The following is a 22,328-nucleotide window of genomic DNA, read 5'->3' on the forward strand; positions in this document are numbered from 1 at the left end:
TTTACCAATACTTGGAAAAGTGTGTTGGAACAAATGAAATTTTCAATCCAACAATCTTGTGATTTTTGTTTTAGTTTCATTTACTTCCCTAACACTTCCTAATCTGGTTTCATTAGAATATTCAGTCACTTAGCTCTTTATATAAAAAAAAAACAACGTGCAGAATGCTAAAAAACATCCACTGGCATTGAAAGTTTAATGTTGTGACCACCCAATGAATAAGTACACTGTGCATGCCATGAAATTGGACTCTGGTTACTGACCAGTATTTATGGTGTTTGTAGGTAAGGTTCTTTTAGAAATTAATCATTAGTACTTGAAGCAATAAAGATTTCTTTTCACACATCTCTTTGAAAATAGGAAACAAAATGTCAAGAAGCTACTCAAGCATTTGAAAAGAAAATTAATTGAATATTTAAGAAGAATATTAAAAGGTTAAAGTGAAAGGGAAGCTTGACAATAAACAGTTTGCATGTAGAGCTAGCAAGAGAAGTTTACCTGTAATGAGTTTATGAAAATCCTATGTGTATTATTTTGTTGCTAATGTTCATCCATTTATTTTAAGTGGGTTAAGACTTCTATTGAAACAGCAGACATAGAAACTTTAAAAGAATTCAGTATACTAACATTTGAACAGTTAAATGGTAAGGCAGCTGTGCTGCTAGGTCAGACAGATTTAGAAGCATCTCATGCTTGATCCTTGCTAAATTCATTCATTTTAAATGCAAATACTATAGGTCACCTCAATATCACTGTGACAGAGAGAGAGAGAGAGAGAACCTCTTCTGATTATGTCCACTCATACATCCCGCAAAATACATGTGTGAATGTTAGAATTAGCTTTGGCCATGAGGCTCCTATTCACACTATCAAATATCCAGGTGCTCACATTTGAAGTATGGCCACTTGTTGAGTTATTGAAAGGTTGCCAGTCCCTGTAGAAATATAATTCAACATGTGTCACCACCATCAGCACAATAAGGGGAAAAATTACATTAACCATTTTATCATATTGTTCATTTGCATCTGTCTCTATCATTAATATGGTAGATAATATTGTGGAAAGAAATGCTTGAGTACGCATTGGTTCTCGTGATATTTATTGATATGTATACTTCAACTTGTTTCTGTATGATTGGAATTTTCTTTTAATTCCATTGCAATCTAATGCAGGAATCTGTGATAACTTACTAAGTATTTTTAATTTTACCTCTCTTAGATGAGAAATGTTAATGGATAAACAGATGTGTATTGTTTGGAATTTGACTTTTTATTGCTTAGGTTTTGCCTTTATAATAAAGGAAAAGACTGAAGGCTACTGCGGCCAGGCTGTCTTTTTCAAAGAACAATGTAGCTTGTTGGGATTTTTGTTTTCTATTTCTGCATGTCTGGCGTCCTTTTGATTATATTTGGGATGTGCACAATTTGAATAATGAAAACCTTTTTGCACCTATTATTAGTAACATCCCTAAATTGCCAACAACAAGCAGATCTTACAATGGTTTTTGAATTGTAACTTTTTTTTAAAAGAGGCAGAAGTATAATTTGAATTTTTAGAATTTTTGATCTCATCTAGTACCCCAGTGATTTGTGCACAGAGCAGCTGGCACTGTGACTTTGTATTCACAGCACACTGTGCTTTACTGATGGGACACTGTCTGCACAGTCTGTTGCTGTCATTTTCTTTTCATTTACAACGTAACTCACTCTTCACTTTTCACTAACTGCTTCAGTCAATATGCCACTAAACATTGTCCTATCTCCAGCACAATACAGTATATTCAATGATGCATTATACAAGGTGCTGCATAACACACCAGTCAGAACCAATGTACAGATCATTTTAAAACTGATCATTATTTAGAAAGGCGTACAAAATCATTGATGGCTTCGCTTAATATCTTTCGATGAATTTTACTGATTCTAAACAGTGGAGTAAATGTAATTATCCAAACTTTCCATTCATGATTCATGATGAATTAAAATAACAAATTGAAATAATCACTATTGAAATTCTGAAAATATTTGTAACCATTGAAATCGAAAAAATAGTGTCCCATTGTTGTGTCTTCCCATTGTTATTCTTGAGAAGTTTTATTGTTTAATCAGAATTCAAGTAGTAAGCTAAGGGCCACATGAACTTCACTTGACAGCTGTCATTATATCCTATTTGTCCATCCTTTCTGGCAGAATGTGGATTAAGGCACTTAAATAAGACTCTAAAGATAACAAAATATGGTAGCCTTAGATTATGCGAGCAAGCCAGGAAATGAACTGGCCAGATTTACCCACTGGAAAAGTGGTCTATGCTGAAATCTGCCATTTATTATCAGTGCATTTTTAAAGTTTTTCTTAAGAAGTCACAGGTTATGAAAATCACTGACTACACCAACATACATGGCCTATCCTCAATTGCCCTGGAGGAAATGGTGGTCAACTACATTCTTGACCTGGTGCAGTCAGTGGTGTAAGTACACCTACAATGCTATTCGGAAGGTAGTTCTAGGAGAGGGGATGATGTAGGATTCCAAGACAAGATACAGTGTGGTTTGAAGGGGAACCTTTAGATTGTGGTGTTCCCATGCATCTGTTGTGCTTGTCCTTCTAGATGGTAATGGTCTCAGGTTTGAAAATGCTGTAAGAAGGGGGCTTGGTGCATTCATACAGTGTGTCAAGTAGATGATGCACACTGCTGCTCCTCTCCATTTGTGGTGGAGGAAGTTAGTATTGAAGTTGGTGGGATGGGTGTGGGGTGTGGTGGGGGTGGTGGTGGTGGTAGGGGGTATTGGTGCTGGTGGTGGTGCCTGTCAAACACTATGCTTTGTCCTGGATGGTGTCAACCTTCTTGAGTGTTTTTGGAGCTGCACTTAGCCAGGCAAGTGGGGAGGACTCCATCATTCTCCTGACTTTTGCCTTGTAGATAATGGACAGATTTGAGGAATGGGGAGGTGAATTATGCACCAAGAGAATTCCCAGCCTTTATCCTGCTCTTGTAGCCACAGTTTTTATATGGCTGGTCCAGTTTAGTTTCTGGTCAATGGTAACTCCTTCAGGATTTTGTTTGGTTGGGGATTCAATCATGGTAGTGCAACTGAATGTCATGGGGAGGTGGTTGCTCTTACTGTTGTTGGAGATGGTCATTGCCTGGTGCTTGTGTTACTTGCTACTTAAACTAAGCATGCATAATGTCTAGGTCTTGCTGCATTTTGAACATGGACTGCTTCAATATCTGAGCAGCTCCAAATGGTGCTGAACATTGTGCAATCATCAGAGAACATTTCCACTTCTGACCCTATAATTGAAGGAAGATAATTGATGAAGCAGCTGAAGATGGCCAAGTCGAGATATTACCCTGAGGATGTCCTAGGACTGAAATGATTGGCCCTCAACTATCTGTATTAGGCAGAACATTTTCCCCCATATTCCCATTGTCTCCAGCGTTGATTGTGATCTTTGCTCCATATGGTTAAATGCTGCATTGATGCCCAGGGCACCATTGTCACCTTACTTCTGGAGTTCAGCTCTTTTGTCCATGTTCATACGAAGACTGTAAGGAGGTCAGTGGCTGATGGCCCTAGTGAAACCCGAACGGAGGGTCAGTGAACTGGTTGTTGCTGACTAAGCTATTTAACAGCACAGGCTGTTGACCGAGTTTAGACTAATCGGGTATTAAGTGGCTAGATAGCATTCGTCCTACTTTTTTCTAACCGGTCATAGCTGGGCAATCTTCCCTATTGTCAGCTAAGTGCCAGTGTTGTACTTGTATGTGTACAGCTTGGCTATGAATGTGGCTAGTTCAGGAGTTTAAGTCTTAAGTACTATTGTCAGAATGTTGTGCGAGCCTATAATCTTTGCAGTATCCAGTGCCTTCACTCGTTTCTTATTTGCTGAAGTTGAGCTTCTGTGATGCTGGGATCATTGAAAGAAGGCCAAAACAGATTATATACTTGACACTTCTGACTAAAGATGGTATGTATGTATGTATGTATGTAAGTATATATAAATGTTGAATGACAAATAAAAGGTACAGGAAATTAAACTAACAAGGCACATTTAATTTTTCTTTCCTTGAAGACATGTGCTTTCTTTGTAATATTATCTTTGGGACTGCTATGTACATTGGTGAATAGTATTTTTTAACCCTTTTTTTTGGTGTTTCCAACACTGATTTCTGAATAACGGGCATCTCAGAGTCAAATGTGTTGGGGTGGGGATAGACTTTGGGGCCTGACTCAGCACTCAACCCACAGTAAAAAAAGTCATGCTGTCTGCTGTGGTTCAGTGAATAATTGCCAAACACCTATCCTCAGGCAGAGAACACCAGGAGACAGAACAATCAAATGTAAAGGTAGCAAATGTAACATATTAAGCATGCTGACAATTCTGGGCAGATCAATAAGTACTTACTCACCAATCTTTACTTTACCTTACTTACCAATTTGTCAAGTCGTTAAGCAATTTCAATTAGCTGTTTGTACCTCATTAAACTGTATTTACATTGATGTTGAGATTCTAGATCTAACTGCTAACAAATAGGAGAAGCAGTTCTGGGTGCAATATGCTTTGTTTAATAAAATGCTGGCTACTTTCCCTTTTGGTCTTTTTGCATATAGTACGCATATTGTGATAAAAACAAACTGCCTGCTGCAAGTTATGGACAGTAAAATCAAAAGATAAGTAATTTATGTGATAACATGGGTAAAGCTTCATGTAATCTCCCTTGAAAAATGTCTTTATCACAATCTCAAAATTGTATCCTGTCCTTCATTGTTTTTGCTCTCGTGTCAACTCTGTGTGATCTTATCAGATAGACTGAAAGACTTATAGTTATCCACAGTGTTACTTACAAATTTTGTATAGATGACATCTTGATATCTCCCAGGCTGTAATTATAATAAAGACATTTAAGTTTAAATAATATAAAAAATTGATTGTTCTTGCTATGCATAGTCAATGGCACATCATCAATTTTCATATGTATCTAAGGAAAAGATTGGCAAGCCAACAAAATCTCACTGCTCTGCAGCTAGGGAATAATGTGGTACATTATATAAAAATTCAATTAATTACGAATCCACTTTGAAATTTGATACTTAAAGATTCTACTGTGTTCTCAGGCAGAGGGTTACAGTCGGCAGTATTTTCCAGCAGAGGATTTGTTTACAAATCTACACTATGCCCTCATATCCACAACTATGTACTGAAAGTTATTCCTTCAAAATGTATTGTAGAAAACAATGGGCAGAATTTAATGTTGGCAACGGGAGCCTTGTCTGCCAACTGGAGAAGCAGCAAGGGCTTTGTGTCACCTCCAATGGGGAAGGCTCAGCTAAATGGAGTGCCGTCAGGCATTTTATAGGCTAGTGTCAGGTTCTCCCCAGGGTGTAGGATGCTTGGGGTGAAAATCTTTCCAGTTGAGGACGACCAGACAGAAAGAGGCCAGTATTTCTCCATCAGTGCCACTGGAAGCAATGCCTGCAGAGGCCTCGGGTTGACAAGGGACCAAGGTCACAGGAGGGGTTGGGTGACACAGGTAGAGGGTTGCTGGCTTTGTGAGGGGTGAGAGTCAGAAGAAAAAGGGGCGGTTTGGCCAATTCTGAGTTTGATAACGTTGACTGAGAGCCAGAGAGCTGAGAACAGCATCACTAGTCTGCAAGTTAATTGAGTTTTCCTCGTTGAAGGCCACATGGTGTCCCAGAGTCAGGTCCTGTTATCTCAGTCAGCAGAGCCAGGACAGGACACCCTGCAGGAGCCTACATTTCCTCAAAAATTTCAACAATTCCTTATTAGTACCGAGAGAAGGTCTGGGCCTCAGTTGCCAGCACATACAACTGCAGATAGGAGTTATCAAAATTAATGCCTGCCCAAAATTGCGACTTCTTTGGAGTCATTTCCCTACCTGTATCCCCTCCCTCAATGACTTTCCTCAACATTGGTTTGCCTCCAGTGTCACCCTGAAGAGTGTAAAATTCCTCTTTCCTCATTTACAAGAAGTGGGACAGGTCCCACTTCTGTAGTCTTTTCCATCTCCGCACAATCAGTGCACTGGGGAGAGGGCTTCAGAAGTCCATGTGCCTGCTGAAAATGCTACCAGGTTTGACCTTTGACTTTTTGATAGGAGTGGTGACCTTCCTCGCCCACACACTCTCTCTTGCGTCACAAAATGGCTGCTGGTATAAACAGAGTTAGAACTTCTGCCTGGGCTGCTTGGCAGTCTTTTTGTACCATCCTGCTTCCATTTGGTCTCATTTTGCAACTATAAAGTGAGGCCCTCAGCTTCGTTCCCCCTCTGTCCTCAGCCACTTCAACGACATCAGCAGACCTCTCACACCACTGTTACCACTCACAGACTGACTCCTGCCTTTTACGCTGCTGTTTTCAAGCACTACATGCAGTTTTAGCGAGTTCAGCTAAATGACACATGATGTATTATAAAACTTCTCTAAGTTTTTTTTTACAAGAAAACATGAACTCTCAAAAATGGCAAATTACCTTTTCATTGAAAAATATTTTTAATCTAGGATAGTATGTTGCTTTCCTGGTGCCATGATTAAGGACATCTCAAAAGATTTGAAGCATATTGTTAAAGTGGAGAGTGAGAAACCTAATGTTATTGTACATATTGATAGGAATGACATAGTTAGGAAAAAGATTAAGGCTTTACAAAGTGAATATAAGACGTTAGGTAGAAGATTAAAAAATAACAGAATCTCAAATTAGTAATCTCTGGTTTACTCCCGGTCCCAAGCTTGAATGAGGGAAGGAATAAGAAGATAAAGGAGATAAAGCAATGGCTGAAAAGGTTGCGTAATGTTCAGGGATACAGGTTATTGGATCATTGGGAACTCTTCTGGGGCAGAAAAGACCTGTTCAAAAAGGATGGGTTTCACCTGAACTGGCAAGGGACCAATGATCTAGTGGGGAGATTTGCTAGTTATATTAAGGGAAACTGTAAACTATTTGTTTTTTGGGGGGGGTCGAGATTCTAAGTAGCAGATTAAAAGAAAGATAGAGGAGGAGGATTCAGAATCTGAAAAGAACAAATTAATTAGAAAAGACAGACAAGAGCAAGTCAGAGATTCAAGTAATTCTGAAGAATTAAACTGCCTTTATTTCAATGCAAGTGATCTTACAGGTGAGGCTGATGAACTCAGGGCATGTTTGCGAACATGGGATTGGGATGTCATAGCTATTACAGAAATTTGGCTAAAGGATCGACAGGACTGGCAGCTCATTGTTCCAGGTTTCAGATGCCTTAGGAAGAATAGAAAGGGAGGCAAAAGAGGAGGGGGAGTGGTATTTTTGATTAAGGAAAACATTACTGCTGTTACTAGAGAAGATATTTCTGAAAAATCGTGTAGTGAAAAAATGGTTGAAATTCAAAATAAGAAAGGAGTGATCACCTTGATGGGATTGTACTATAAACCCCCCAGTAGTCAGACAGAAATTGAGGAACAAATATGCAGAGAGATCTCAGATATGTGTAGAAACAATAAAGTGGATAGAAGTAATGAGACAGAATTGGATTTTTTTTTTCCTCTCTGAAGGACAAAAATATGAAATAACTACAGAAAAGTAAAAAGTTGAAGGAAAATAGAGCAGCAACCCTGCTGCTGCTGCTCGCGAAACAATGCTACAAGCTGTAGTGCAGCCTAGATCTTAATGAGGAGCAGAGAAGCCAAACAGGATTGATTTTGCATTCCTTAACAACATAATTTGAACCTCATCAGTGTTACTTCTGAACAGCATTTGTTTACCGTCAGATCTCAAGTGGAGAAGGAAACTATGGATATGGGATGGCATTGATAGGTCTTGGAGTCAAACAGCACAGAAGCAGACTCTTGGGTCCAACCAGCCCATGCTGAATATAATCCCAAACTAAACTAGTCCCACTTGCCTGTTCCTGGCCAATATCCCTCCGAACCTTTCCTATTCATATAATTATCCAAATGTCTTTTAAACGTTGTAATTGTACCCGCATCCACCACTTCATCAGGAAGTTCATTCCATAGGCGAACCACCCTCATTGTAAAAAATTTTGCCTCTTATGTCTTTTCTAATCTTGTGAGTTTGAGCAAACAAAAGAGGATTTCATCATGATCCCGACCTGAAACGTCAACTTTCCTGCTTCTGTGCTGCAGCCTGGCCTGTTGTGTTCCTCCAGCTCCACACTGTTATCTCAGAGATAGGGCGTTTTCAATTTATTTCTTCGAAGAACGTGTTCTGGAGTCAACCAGAAAGCAGTCTATACCAGATCGGATGTTGTGCAATGAGATAGGTTTAATTAATAAGCAGAGTGAATGCACTCCTAAGTAGCAGTGACCATAATGTGACTTAGTTTGCATTCCGTTTGAGGGACAAAGGACTTCAAGCTTAAATAGCGACAATTATGAAGGCACAAAAGCAGAACTGGCTAAATTGAGTTAGCAAATTAGGTTGAAGGATAAGTCAATACAGAACCAGTGGCAGACATTCAAGGGGATGTTTCAGAATGCAAAGAATAAACACATTCCAATGATTAAGAATAATTATAAGGGATGGTCCCACTATCTATGGTTAACTGGAAGGGCTACAGATAGCACACTCGATTTGAAGAAACAGCATATATTTGCAAATACAGTCACAGGTCAGTGGTTTGCACATAATACAAAAAATAGGAAAGATGACTAAAAATATAAACAAGGAAGGAAAAATTAGAGTATACAAGCAATCTAGCCAGAAATATAAAATAAGATTATAACAGCTTTTATAAATATTTTTAAAAGCAGATACTTAACAAAGTGTGCAATGGTTGTATAGATATTGAGACTGGAGAATTGATAATTGGAATAGAAGAGATGGAGGATGAATTAAATGGGTGTTTTGCAATAGTTTTCACTATAGAGGATACAAAGAACATCCCAAAAGCAGCAATTAAATATGAAAATGGAAGAGAGGGATGAATTTAGGAAAAATCGCCAGAGAAGTGATACTAAGTAAATTGTTGAGGGCTGACAAGCAAATGAGTCCTGATAGGTTTTATCCTCACATCTTAAAAGACATGGCAAGTGAGATAGTTGCTGTATTTGTTTCAATTTTCCAAAGTGCCTCATGGATGACCTGTCTTGAGTTGCTAGATCTGTTTGAAGTCTGTTCCATTTAGCGCAGTGATAGTGCCACACAACACGACCGAGGTTATGCTCAATGTGAAGACAGGACTTCATCTTCACAAGGACTGTGCAGTGGTCACTCTTACCAATACTGTCATGGACAGATGCATCTGCAGCTTGCAGATTGGTAAGGGGGAGGCCAAGTATGTTTTTCCCTCTTGTGGGTTCCCCCTCCAAGAGGGAAAAACATACTTGACCTCATCCTTACCAATCCGCCACCTGTAGATGCATCTGTCCATGACGGTATCAGTAAGAGTGACCACTGCACAGTCCTTGTGAAGATGAAGCCCCACCTTCACATTGAGCATAACCTCGGTCGTGTTGTGTGGCACTAATCACTGCGCTAAATGGAACAGACTTCAAACAGATCTAGCAACTCAAGACAGGTCATCCATGAGTCCCTGTGGGCTATCAACAACAGCAGAATTGTACTTCAGCACAATCTGTAACCTCATGGCCCGACATATCCCCCACTCAACCATTACCATCAAGCCAGGGGATCAACTCTGGTCCAATGGAGAGTGCAGGAGGGCATGCCAGGAGTTGCAGCAGGCATACCTGAGGATGAGGTGTCAACCTGGTGAAGCCAAACAGGACTACTTGCACACTAAACAGCGAAAGCAGCAAGTGATAAATAGAGATAAGCGATCCCACAAGCAACGGATCAGATCTAGGTTCTACAGTCCTGCCACATCCAGCTGTGAATGGTGGTGGACAATTAAACAACTCACTGGAGGAGGAGGGTCTGCAAATATCCCCATCCTCAACTATGGAAGAGCCCAGCACATCAGTGCAAACGATAAGGCTGAAGCTTTCACAGCAATCTTAAGCCAGAGGTGCCGAGTGGATAATCCATCTTGGCCTCCTCCAGTAGTCCCCAGCATTCCAGACACCAGTCTTCAGCAAATTCAATTCACTCCATGTGATATCAAAATACGGTGGGAGACGTTGAATAATGCCAAGGCTACAGGCCCTGACAATATTTGGGCAATAGTACTGAAGACTTGTGCTGCAGAACTTGCTGCTCCTCTAGCCAAGTTGTTCCAGTACAGTTACAACACTGGTATCTACCCGACAATGTGGAAAATTACCCAAGTATGTCCTGTACAAAAAAAGCAGGACAAATCCAACTCGGCCAATTACTGCCGCATCAGGCTGCTCTTGATCATCAGGACAGTGATGGAAGGTGTCATCGACAGTGCTTTCAAACAGCACCTGCTCAGAAATAACCTGCTCAGTGACGCCCAGTTTGGATTCCACCAGGGCCACTCAGCTCTTGGCCTCATTACAGATTTGGTTCAAACACAGACAAAAGAGCTGAATTCGAGGAGGTGAGAGGTGTGTAACAACCCTTGACATCAAGGCTGCATTCAACAGAGTGTGGCATCATGGAGCCCGAGCAAAACTGGAATAATTGGGTATCGGGGGAAAACTGTCCAGTGGTTAGAGTCATACCTGACACATAGGAAGATGGTCGTGGTTGTTGGAGGTCAGTCATCGCAGCTCCAGGACATCTCTGCAGGAGCTCCTCAGGGTAGTGTCCTAGGCCCAAACATCTTCAGCTGCTTCATCAATGACCTTCCCTCCATCATAAGGTCAGAAGTGGGGATGTTTGCTGATGATTGCACAATGTTCAGCACCGTTCATTCATGACTCCTCTGATACTGAAGCAGTCCACGTTCACATGCAACAAGATCTGGACAATATCCAGCCTTGAGCTGACAAGCAGCAAGTAACATTCACACCAAACAAATGCCAGGCTATGACCATCACCAATAAGAGACAATCTAACCACTGCCCTTTGGCATTCAATAGTGTTACCAGCACTGAATTCCCCACTATCAACATCCTGAGTGTTATCATTGACCAGAAACTCAACTGGACTCACCACATTAACAGTGGCTACAAGAGCAGGTCAGAGGCTAGGAATACTGTGGCGAGTAACACACCTCCTGACTCCCCGAAACCTGTCCACCATCTACAAGGCATAAGTCAGGAGTGTGATGGAATACTTCCCACTGGATGAATGTAGCCCCAACACTCAAGAAGCTTGACACCATCCAGGACAAAGCAGCCCGCTTGATTGGCACCATATCCACAAGCATCCACTCCCTCCACCATTGACACTCAGTAGTAACAGTGTGTATTGTCTACAAGATGCACTGCAGAAATTTACCAAAGACCCTCAGACAGCACCTTCCAAACCCATGACCAGTTCCATCTAGAAGGACAAGGGCAGCAGATACATGGGAACGCCACCACCTTCAAGTTCCCCTCCAAGCCATTCACCATCATAACTATATCGCCATTCCTTCACTGTCACTGGGTCAAAATCCTGGAATTCCCTCCCTAATGGTATTGTGGATCAATCCACAGCAGGTGGGCTGTAGCAGTTCAAGAAGGCAGCTTACCACCACCTTCTCAAGGGCAACTAGGGACGGGTAATAAATTCTGGCCAGCCAGCGATACCCACATCCCACAAATGAATTTTAAAAAAAACTAAAGGTGATAAATAGTTTATGACTCTTAGAATGATAACTGCAGAAGGAGAGCATTAAGCGAATGTGAAGTGCCAGATGGTCACCAGTGCTTCATGCAACATCATAAGCTTTTGCAGACCTTTGCAAAGTGGCTCACGATGGTGACCCAAAAATGACTCCCTTAAAAGTCAGGTTGAGGCTATTTGATGGAAAGATTCTCGTGCCCAAAGAACAAATTAAGCCGAGCATCCAATTTGAAGATTGATGGTCTGAAGTTCCAGACAGCAGACATGAAGTAAAATCTATTCATCTTAGCTGAAGCAAGTTTAAGGCTTGGCAGAATTTTGCAAGCCACTAAGCTATCTATCGGTAGACTAGTCATAAAAGATGTTTTTACAGGTCTGGAATGTCCTCAGAATGAATCTCATCTTGAAGTGGATGAAAGTGTGAGACTAACTCAGAACTAAGTTCCCTGAAGTCCAGCTCAAAAGACAGAAAAGAACTAGAAAAGAGTAATCAATAAAGTGAAAATTCCTACAGTCTGCATTAGCAGCACTGTAACAGTGGAAAAATCCTTGAAAATTAAGACTCTGCTTAGATCCAAATGATCTCAGTAAAACCTTGAAGATATGTCACTATCCATGCCAACCATTGGAGAAATTCCAAGCTAAAGGGCTGCTAATGACACGCTACATCCCAGACAGACCATGGATGATTCTTGGAGTAAACATCCTTATTCTCAAAGGAACTGATTATCTTGTCACCATTGATTGCTATTCTCACTACTAGGAGTTAGAGCAGCAGACATCAATGACTCCCATTGAGATTATAGAATGCCTGCAAGCAGACTTCAGTTTTTATGGCATTCCAAACATTGTGATGAGTGACAATGGCCCACAATTCATGAATAAAAAAGTTGAGACACTTCATAAAGGATTATGAAATTCAACACCACACATCATCTATCTTATTCAAACAAAAAGGCTGAAGCAACAAATCACTAAAGGAATCATAAAGAAATCAATCAACTCCCCCACAGCCTCAGATAAAGTAAACCTTGAGTGGAATAAAATGCCACTGAAGGCATCGAAAGTAATCAAGTCCACAAACTAACATTGTGCTGCATGAAAAAGCACTTTTCCAATTGTGATAAAGCTATTGAAGCCAGAAGTAGTAACAGGTGTGAGAAACAAATTTGAGATGAAACCATCAAGTCATGCCAGAGCTGAGCCTTGGAGAGCCAGTTAGAGTACAAATGTTCAATGCTCTCAATAAAAGTCAACCTGCATGGCAACTCGGAACCTATACAAGGTAGTTGCACCTCAGTAATATGAGGTGAACATGAAAAATCAGATATATCATTGCAATGGGCAACGTATATGTATAGATAGAGAAGCTGGTCCTTCACTACAAACAGTGAAACAGAAAAAAGTAATCTGATCAACTGCACATAGGACAGAACAGCATCAGTCTCAAAGATCATCTGGTTCTCAGCAACAGAAAGCAATCAGCAATAACAGTGCCATAACAACATCATTCACTATGGAAACGATTTTCCTTGGATAAGGACCGTCACCCTAGGAACAAGCAGATACCAGACAATCAGCCAGCGGAAATATGTGTACGTACTACGAGGAAGCTGCAGGTTTAAAGATGATAGAGCTCAGTTTTATCAGAAACTGGTTAAGTATCAATTTCAGGGAATTGCGTGGAGGGTTTTTCTCCATAAACCCTAGTGAGTTATCTCATAATTCTCTGCTGCTCATCTCATTATGTATACACCTGATCCAATGACATCATGGTCACACTATTATGCAATCACTAGCAGCGGAAGTATTCACTGTAAAGCAAGTATAGACAATGATAATGTGACAGTTAAGTTGTACTAAACCTGCATCAATCATTGTTTTAGCCCTTGTTTGCTGTACCACATGCCATTCTGGTCACCTTTAAAAAGAGGATATAGATGCATTAGATGGGGTGCAGATGAGATTTACAGGGATGATACCAGAAATACGTGAGTATACATATCAGGAAAGATTTGACAAGCTTATTATATTGTCTTTTGACGTTCCTATGTTCCAATGACTTATTAGAAATCTTTAAAAGTATTAACTTTACAGAGTGGATACAGGGAAAACATTACCTCCATTGGGGAAGAGCATAAACAGAAGCCAGCAATATAAGGTAAACATCAAGAAACCCAGTAGAAAATTAGAAAGAAATTGAAGAACTAAACTAGAAAGAAAAATGAGAAGATTGGTAAGAACATGTAGAGTGGTTGAAGTGAATATTGAAGGGGCACTCCTTCCACGTCCACTGTATTCTTAATTTCAGTGGAATGTATTCCCCCTGTACTCAATTGATTTCTGCTCTAAATAGTATTTAGTGTTGTTTTGTCTGTCAATATCTTTCTTTAGCATTCCCTCATGACTGGCTATTTTAGCAAATGTATTAGGTTGTTCTTTTTTCTCTATCTATACTTCTCTCAATGATTACCACAAATGCTTTAATATTGAAGTCATTATTTCCTAGATCTTCTCCCACAGTTCTCTTACCTGCTGTAGTTCATAGGAACATAGAAACAGAAATATGCCATTCAGCATGTCTAGTCTGGCCTGTTATTAATTTACGGTAGAAGAAAATTACTGCAGGATCTGGAATCTCTACTGAAAACAAAAAATGCTGGAAAACACAGCAGGTCAGGCAGCATCCTTGTGGAGAGAGCATGCTAACAGTTCAAGTCTAGATGACTCTTCATCAGAGCTGACGTGAAGTGTGGAGGGGGCAGCATTTATGCAATAGTGGGAGGGGCAGTGGAGTGCTGGTGGAGAAAGGGTGTTGATAGTGCAGATTAAGTTCACAAATCCTTGCTGACTCTGCCAACTTCTACCATTATTTTCCAAATGTTCTGATATACAGATTCATACATTTTCCCTAATGCTGACTTCAAACTAACAGGTCTGTGGTTCTGGAGTCTCCCTCTTGCTCCCTCCTTTAATAGTGGGACTTTATTTGCTGCATTTTACTCAGCAAGAGTTTTGTTGGAATCCAGAATGTTTAAGGATGATAATTGATGTGTTCACTTTCCAACATTGAGATGCAGCTCACCTAGACCAAGATATTCGTTAATGTTCAATCCAGTTAACTATTCAAGAACTACATTTTCACTGAAACTAATTTCTTTCAGTTTCTAAGTTTCAGAAGTTCTTTGCTGCCTAGTATTTCTGGGAGATTTTCTGTATCTTTCTCCATGAAGACAGACACAAAATAACTGTTTAGTTTCCCTAGTATTTTACTATCCAGTTATAATATGTCCACATTTTCCCCAGCTAAACTTCTCACTTTCACCTACTTAAGGAAGATTTTACAGTCCATCTACTTTATCAATTTCTTGGCCATTCTTTGCTAGATTCTAAATTGCTCTTAACCCTCAGATTTACTGATTCTTGGCCTCCTGATAAGTTACTTCCTTTCAACTAACACAATCTTTAACCTCTTTTGTTGGTTGGGGCTGATTCACTCTCTCATTGGATGTTTATGCCTGAGAGGATTGTATTTCTGTTGTAACTACGTTGCATTTCCTTAAATACTAACTGACACCTGTCTTCCTATTCAGCATAGCCAACAAGCCTCTCATATTTTCATAGTTTTCCTCGTTATGATTTAAGACAGTGGTTTCAGAATGAACTATATCACATTCCTTTTCAGCAATATTGCTACTTGCTCCTTTCTTATTATACAATATTAAATATGAAAGATCCCTATGTAAAGACCACTTTTATTTCTTGGACTATGGACAAGTCAATGGAAAACAATATGCGCACACACACTCAACAGCATAACAACCACTTGATTGGTTCCTGATAAGTGTTTGCTATCCTTCATGTGGACAATGGAGCAGCAACATCTCAACTGCAAAGAGAAAGCACCTCGGTCTCTCCCTTCAGTTGATCCTCTGTGAAGAGAAATAACAGAATCTCTGTGCAATTTTTCTTACTCACCATTTCCTTGTTAACTGCACCATCTGCAAATTGCCTTTTGAAAGGATACAGTGAGAAAATCACCTTCCGAGATTCTGAAAGGGGAAAATTTTAAATCAGTGAATGAAATACAGTATTGGTGTGCAATCAACCCCATCTCATCAGCAACAAACTGAAAGGGAACAGAAGGAACTGAAAAAAGCTTCTCACAACTCCTGTCCTGATTGGTGTTATCAAACTATTTCACTCTGATATTTTCTTCCTTTTCTTTTCACCTTGAATAGCCTGTCTTGTTTCTTTGAGAGTCTGTTTTTCTCTATGTATGGGAATTTTTAAAGGGGTGGAGCGTATGTTATAGAATTGTAAGTTAAGTTCATATTTCTTTCTGCTATTTGTTAATAACATTTTGATTATGCAGTATGCATTTTACATGAATTAGACAGTTAGATAGAATTGTACAATTCACTGATTCAGTGAAGGTTTCACATTTGAGGAGACTCCAAGAATAACAGCGATTGGTTTCCATTTGTACTACCCCAGTGAGGTGTGACATCAATCCCCAGTTGGATCTTCAGTTCAGTAGTCCAGAAATCCATCTTGTACACACTTCAGGAATTCAGTGAAGATCTGGTTTACCCAGTCTATGTGTAAACTGAAATTACCTATTTATACAGTGTTACACATGTGACATACATCTCTAAGAATCTGAGTTATGCCATGCCCAACACAACTACAGCTGTTTGATCTCTTATAACCAATTCCCATCAATCTTAGGGCTGTTCCTCAGCCTCCGCAAACTGATTCCACATCTTGATCCTTCGATCTAGCCAACGCACTGATTTTGACCCTTATTGAAAGTACTAACCCACCTCCTTTTCTTTTTCCTTTTCCTTCATAAATTACACATATCCTTGGTTTTTCAGTTCCCAACCTTGGTCACCCTGTAGTCATATGTCTTTAATGGCAATTAAATCATATCCATTTACCTCAATTTGTGCCCTTTTATCTTTGTCCTTGTTGCAGATGCTGCATTCATTCAGATAATATGCCTTTATTCTGCATTCTGATCCTATTTAATGCTCAATTTTGCTCCCTCAGTCTTTTAATTTTGTTTATGACAGTTCTACTTCCTTTTACTCATTTTGCTTTCCTCCTATCTTTGCTCCCTCTGAGTATCCTTGCCAATCTAGTTTAAAACCCTGCACCCACACACACACAGTGGCAGTAAATCTACCTGAGAGAATATTTGTCCTAGTCCTGCTAAGATGCAACCTGTTCCTCTTATATAGGTCCTATCTACCTTGAACTGGTCCCAGTGCCTTATGAATTTGAAGCCCATATTCACTCATTCAGTTTTACAATTTCTAATTTCACTGGCACATGGGGCTGGGAGTAATCATGAGATTACTGCTTTTGAAGTCCTGGTTTTTAAACTCTTTCCTAGCTCACGAAAGTCTGCCATCAGGACTTTATCCCTCTTCCTGCTCATGTCATTGGTATTAACATGGACAGCTACTGATACAAACAGCAGTACATGCCTTGTGAGACTTCTTACATATTGGGTCAGAAGGAAGTCATGTATGGATTGCAAAAATCTGATTCACTTCTCTCTCACTCCTAAACCCTGCCAGTTTATTGGCCCGTGAATATTACATTGAGATGCTGCACAAATAGAACCCTGATTGTAAAATTCATACAAGCTCCTGCTTCTACTGACTGGTATTTTGAGGGTCACTTAGAAAATCGAAGCAGGTCTCAAATGGCCAATGGACATTTTTTTTTAAATTGCTTGTCTATCACCCTGTTTTGTGGCGTACTTGGAGCAGTAGGGATACATAAATCAGTTCCTGTGAGACAGTTGCATTGAACCACCATAACGCCCCTCTTAATTGAAACATCTGATTAATGACCTTTTACTCCTCATGTTGGTTTTAACAGTATAAATTTCAAGTTATATTATTTCAACTTATGTTCGACTCAAAAATACAATGAGACAGTGACAGATTAATAGAAGCCGTTGTCATAGCAATACTGAGGCTGCTTTAACATAGTTTGTTGACCAAAGGGAAAAAATAGACTTGCTCTAGATCTTGTCTGATGTTCCCACTTGAAGCTGTAAACCAGAAAAGTAAGTGGAACCTTAAAATGTCAGATATGAAGTGAAGATTGAGTGAAAATGGTAATTTTGTTTTCATTGACTACTGTGGTGCCTTCAGCAACATATGTTTGGAACTGAAGAGTAGCAGAAGTTTGTATCTGTCTGCTAATTTATTGTGAAGTCACAATCGATGCATAAAAAAGAAACATCCTTGCCTCTACATGTTAATACATTTCAAACAATTTTCCAAAGGCACATCCCGGTGCAAGAAAACTGTTCCAACTATCAAGCAGAAATTAGTTGCAATATTTCAATTTAACCACCTCAATGGCATAGAATTTATGGGAACAACTAATAATTAACGTAACATGATATGCTGCCCATGATAAAAACAGAATGGAAATAGCAAAACTGATCATCTACTGGAGCTGAATTGTGCTCATGCAGTTAATTAAATTTAAATGTGTTCTTTACCGTGAAATCAGTAAGAGAAATCATAGGAGTTACCTTGAGACAACTTCACAGCCTCCAGCTGCAAGGCTGTGATCGTCTTAGGACGGTGATGAGGCACAAGAAATTGTACATCCTTGGATGAAGCTGAAACTATGGTTGAATTTTTAGCCCACAGTGAGGTAGGCGCAGAGGTTGGCAGGCATATAAATTTGTGTTGCTGATTGGCGTGTCTGTTCGCCATCTTCATTGAACCCCCATACCATTTTCCCCAAAGAAGGGCGGTTTGATGGAGCAGGAGGACATTCAGTGCGTTTTCAGTTGACTTCATTTATGACTTAAGGCCCATTGTCAGATACCCGTTGAAATTTTCTAGTTGGCTTCCAGAAGCATTGCCTCCACACTGTTTGTCAGTCATTTAGCAGTAGACCAGGGAGACAGTACTCTAGGTAGTCTTAACAGGCCGTTTCTGCCTCCCTGCTTCAGCTGCAGTTATAGGTCAACCTGCCAATAGGATCCCCCTTCACGATAGTGACTCAGCTGCTGTGAGGACAGTTTCTTTTAAGTTAAAGTTTGATAGAAAAGGTTGGAGAAAGGGGACCTCTATCTTTGGACACCCCACCCTCTCCCTCACTTATCTGAAGTGACAGCCTGACAGGTTCTGAGTGCTGGAGGTCCTGGTGTTGGATTTCCAACTTGGAGAGTCAGTTTGCCATTGAGAGATTTCCCCCTGGCCTTTAATCAGCCAATTTAGGGAAAATTAAACCGAGTGACTGTTCCTCACAACTGTCTGACCCCCACTTAACCATAATGGTGAGGTTTTGATGCCTACGACACAATCCAATACTACCCATGGAACAAATGTCCACTGTTTACGGATCAACAGTAAGACCAATCAACCATTACCCAACCACAGGTCAACAAGTTATTGTAGAAATAGCAAAGTAAACTGACTCCAGTTATACATCACTCACAAATTAGAGGTGCTGGCTTTTCAATACATTCACCACTAGCCAGAGCTTACTGAAAAAAAAGTAAGAATCTGCTTTATTGAACCATTAGCATCTGTAGCAGTGAGCATTCTGAATATATTCATATGCTAACATGGCCACAATATATGTGCTTGGACTGACTGCAGAACAACAGAAGTTTATCATTCCAGTTAATCTACATATCACAAAATTGGCACTTCTCTTCCATATTCCTTCAACATCTTGCTACTTATCTAGAAGTCTCACTGCAGAGCTACAGTGTGCCGAATTAGTTTTCCTGTGATGAATGATCCAGCTGGAATAATGTACTGAAACTTTCTCTCTGCAGGCTTGAAATGGCTTAAATTAAATTTAAAAGCCACAGAAATTTTGCAGTATTTGGCTTGTTGCATCCTTTTTAAAGTAACCTTAATTATAATCACTGCAACCCTCGAGAAAAATTATACAAATGTTGTACATCTGAAAGAATTTAATAAGACAGCATTTATTTGTAACTTAAAAAGTACCTATATCCTAGTTTAATTTACAGCAGAATTTTTTTGACAATTTCCACATTATCATAGTTAGACAAGCCAGATCCCAGAATGAAACCTGGCTTGAATAGATCATAAGTTTAATGTTTTCATTTTGGTAAACATGGTGGTCAGCCATTAAGCATATTCACATGGAACTGCTATATATTCAGTAAACTTCAGTAAACATAAAAAAGTAACACTTTTCTCAATAGTATTCCTTAAAGGCCCTCAGCCCAAGTTGCCGAAGACATATTGACTTTCTTTTGTCCAAATTCAAATTTCTTGCTTTGCTGTAGTACATTTGTGAAAGGAGCCATTACAGCACTGATATTCAAAACAAACTTCCAAAAAAATCCTCTGTTGGAATCATATTGGTTCAATAAGGTCATTGTCCATCACAAAGTCAATTTCTTCCCTCGCTTGAGTTTATTTCTCTGGATTGAGTCTGTCAAGTTTTTTTTAATGGATGACACACTCCTTATTTTTTTTCACCATGTATAGCCAAAGGTGTTTCTCCCAGCCTATTTACACAAACCAATCCATGAAACTGTATGGCTTTTGTAGTAATTTTGTTAGATTTATGGGAGATAGCAAAACATTCTAATTTTTTTAAGCACTTCCAATTATTATCTAATTTGATTAGTCCAGGATCAACTTCAGAATTTTCAATTTCTGTTTCATTCTCAAATTGTCCAGATATTTTTATTTCAATCCCTATTTCTTTCACCACTGTAAATGTGTTAATGTTTGGTGTTTCCTCCCAGTCATAGAATTACTTTAACATATTAACATGTCACACTCACTGATTTTACCTCATGTCTGTTGTACTCATTGTATAAGTCACATCATTGAGTTTCTTTCCAATTTAATAAAATCCAGTCAAATTTTCTTTTACCGGTTCCCTAGAGACAATGTAACAATACTAACACCTTTTCTCCAGAACAAAATACCAAATTTTGGTCTTTTTATCTCCTATAATTTTCACTGTTCATTGAGACTTTTCAAATGCTATTTAGCTAGCCCACATGTTCTGGTTATTTTTTCAGAAATTTGAATTCAGAAATTTAGTCTCCAAACTCTGGTTTATAAATGTTTCTTTAAAATCAATCAAGGCATCAGTTGGTATCAGTTCAAAAGCAGGAAATGAATTTTCATTAATGTTACTTTGCATAATGTTGTGTTTTCCATGAACTAATTAACGATGTTAAGCAAGGGCTTCCAAAAATAATTTTCTTGCTATTACTTTCATCATTGACCTTATATACTAAATGCAGTATTAACTCTAGGGCTCACTATAATGATGATACTGGACTAATAATCCAGAGGCCCAAGCGAATGCTGTGGGGACAAGGGTTCACATCCCACCACAGTGGCTAGTAGAATTTAAATTCAGTTAATTAAACAAAAAATCCAGGATGAAAGCTAATTTCATTAATAGTGATTTTGAAATAATCATCAATTGTCATAAAATATCCTTCTGATTCACTAATGCCTTTTAAGGCAAGAAATTTACCATCCTTATCAGGTGTGGGCTACTTGTGATTCTAGTCCCACAGCAATGTGGCTGACACTTATCTGACCTCAAAGACTAATTCAAGATAGACAGCAATGCTGGCAATACTAGCAATGTTTCACATCTCAATAAAGTATATAAAAACTCTGTGTCTTTCTGTCCCACTTTGCCTGTCTGGACCTAATCCAACATAAACCTCTCCTACCCTTCTCCATCCCTTCTTTTAGTTTACAGCCCTAACCATAGTTCCAGAGCAAAACATTACAGAATGTGGATCCCATGCTCAATTTGCCGTACCAACTGTTTAATGGAATGGACAACGCAAAAGCTAAATTGACCCTTAATTATTTACTTACGTATAATGGATAGGTTGCCAATTTTAGTGACCGCCCACACTTTGTATTATATGGATGAGCTCAGGAATAGATGGAAAATGGGTGGAGTGGGCACCCACACATACACCCACCACGGAAACAGCAGGGGCATGTAACATCCAGCTCCCAGTTAAACTGTTCACTGAGTCACCAAGTTTATGGTGGGTGGAAGAGGACAATAAGCGAAAGCTAAAATAGCTCTTGATCCCATAAATGATTTCTCATCTGGCTGTGTGCGATAGTGTGAAGTGTGGTCGATGAATTATATTTGCAATGAAGTGTTGCTGAGTTGCCTGATTTTTGTTATCTGCGCTTGCATCAAACCAGCAGTTAGTAATTCCTCTAACTCCACAAGACACAGCCAGCAAGGACAAGAAAAGTGCATCTCTGGATTGGTGTCGTACATCACATTTATCATCTGCACCAAAGCAAAAATAATATATCTCTTTACTTATGACTTTGTACATCCACATGATCAGTCTTGCAAAACAATCTAAATCAGGTGTGTTATACATAATTTCTAAATGATTTGCATCAAACTGAAATAATTCACTTCATCTAATACACTTTAGCAATATTAGTGCAATTATATAAATTTCTTCAACTGGTGAAGGGCCATTTCTGAGACTTTTTGAGTGCCAATTGAATATATAGCATCAAAATGATTTAGCGGTTTCATTTGTTCTTAAGGGTAATCTTGTGAATGCACTGTAAAATGGCTTCTGGCACAGATTTCTAATGAATGTATTTGGCAAAGCAAGATAAAACGATGTG

At 39.3% G+C, this 22,328-nt stretch overlaps 1 protein-coding gene and 1 long non-coding RNA gene across 3 annotated transcripts in view; one reads left to right on the plus strand and one right to left on the minus strand.

The window, feature by feature from the left end:
- Positions 1-22,328, plus strand: part of kcnd2 (potassium voltage-gated channel, Shal-related subfamily, member 2) — a 440,776-nt gene that overhangs the window by 268,807 nt on the left and 149,641 nt on the right. The window lies entirely within an intron of this gene.
- On the minus strand, positions 841-15,707 carry LOC125485354. Its single transcript, XR_007264106.1, has 3 exons — positions 15,634-15,707; positions 4,848-4,883; positions 841-935 (listed from the first exon to the last, which is right to left on the minus strand). It is a non-coding gene; the product is annotated as an uncharacterized LOC125485354 (long non-coding RNA).

The sequence above is a fragment of the Rhincodon typus genome, chromosome 18 (genome assembly GCF_021869965.1).
Source record: "Rhincodon typus isolate 14 chromosome 18, sRhiTyp1.1, whole genome shotgun sequence".
NCBI classification, from domain to species: Eukaryota; Metazoa; Chordata; class Chondrichthyes; order Orectolobiformes; family Rhincodontidae; genus Rhincodon; species Rhincodon typus.